Below are 1,424 nucleotides of genomic sequence, written 5' to 3'. Positions count from 1 at the left end.
ATATCCTCTAGGTCCAGATATGTTGTTGCAAATGGCAAAATTTTATTCTTTTTTATGGCTGAATAATATTCTATTGTATGTATGTGTATGTTTGTGTTTATATATATAATCTTCTTTATCCATTCATCTGTTGATACAAACTTAGGTTGCTTCTATATATTGGCTATTGTAAATAATGCTGCCATAAACATTGCTGTGTGTATATCTTTTCAAATTAGTGTTTTTGTTTTTTCAAAAACGGTGGTTAGAGGTCATGAAGTAGGTGCTAATGCCTTAACCACATGAATATTGTCAGGCCTGAGAGGCTCTGCCATTCTTGTCAGGGGCAGTGCTAATCTTCTCTCCTTTTATACAACACTCTATGTGTCTGTTTTTATGCCAATATCATACTGTTTTGATTACTATATAACTTTTATATACTTTTATAACATAATTTGAAATCAGGAGGTGTGATGCCTCCTGCTTTGTTCTTTTTCAAGATTTCTTTAGCTATTTCATGTGTTTTGTGGTTCCATAAGCTTTAAGATTATTTTTTTTCAATTTCTGTGAAAAATCCCTTTGGAATTTTGTTAGGGATTGCATTGAATCTGTAGATTGCTTTGAGTAATATGGGCATCTTGATAATGTTATGAACATGGGATATCTTTCCATTTATTTGTGTCTTCTTCAGTTTCTTTTATTAATGTCTTACAGTTTTAAATAAACAGATTTTTCACCTCCTTGGTTAAATTTATTTCTAGACATTTTATTATTTTTGATGCAATTGTAATGGGATAATTTTCTTAATTTCTCTTTCTGATAGTTGTTAGAGTATAGAAACACAACTGAGTTTTGTATATTGATTTTGTATCCTGCAACTTTACTGAAATCATTTATTAGTTCCAGTAGTTTTTAGTGGAGTCTTTATGGTTTTCTGTATATAAAATCATGTTATCTGCAAATAGAGACAGTTTTACTTCTTCCTCTCCAGTTGGATGCCTTTTATTTATTTTTCTTGCCTAATTGCTCTGACTAGAACTTCCAGTACTATGTTGAATCAAAGTGGCAAGAGTGGGCACCCTTGTCTTGTTCCTTTTCTGAGAGGAAAAACTTTCAGCTCTTCACCATTTAGTATGATGTTAGCTGTAGGCTTGTCATATATGGCCTTTATTATGTTGAGGTATGTCCCTCTATACCCACTTTGCTGAGAGTTTTTATCATGAATGGATGTTGAGTTTCATCAAATACTTTTTCTGCATCTATTGAGATGTTCATATGATTTTTATTCTTCATTGCCTATGGTGATATATCACATTGTTTGATTTATAGATATTAAACCATCCTTGCATCCCTGGAATAAATCCCACTTGTTCATGTTATGATCCTTTTAATGTGCTGTTGAATTTGGTCTGCTAATATTTTGTTGAGGATTTTTGCATCTGTGT

The 1,424-nt window shown here is 31.8% G+C and overlaps 1 non-coding gene across 1 annotated transcript; it reads right to left on the bottom strand.

Annotated features, from left to right (window-relative positions):
- Window positions 1–232: 232 nt before the first annotated feature.
- LOC116757232 lies at window positions 233–358 on the bottom strand. Its single transcript, XR_004350881.1, has one exon. It is a non-coding gene; the product is annotated as a U6atac minor spliceosomal RNA (small nuclear RNA).
- Window positions 359–1,424: the final 1,066 nt, after the last annotated feature.

Source organism: Phocoena sinus, chromosome 7 (assembly GCF_008692025.1).
Source record: "Phocoena sinus isolate mPhoSin1 chromosome 7, mPhoSin1.pri, whole genome shotgun sequence".
Taxonomy (NCBI): Eukaryota; Metazoa; Chordata; class Mammalia; order Artiodactyla; family Phocoenidae; genus Phocoena; species Phocoena sinus.
Note: the sequence above shows the minus strand (reverse complement) of the source record. Positions and strands in the feature narration are given on the sequence as shown.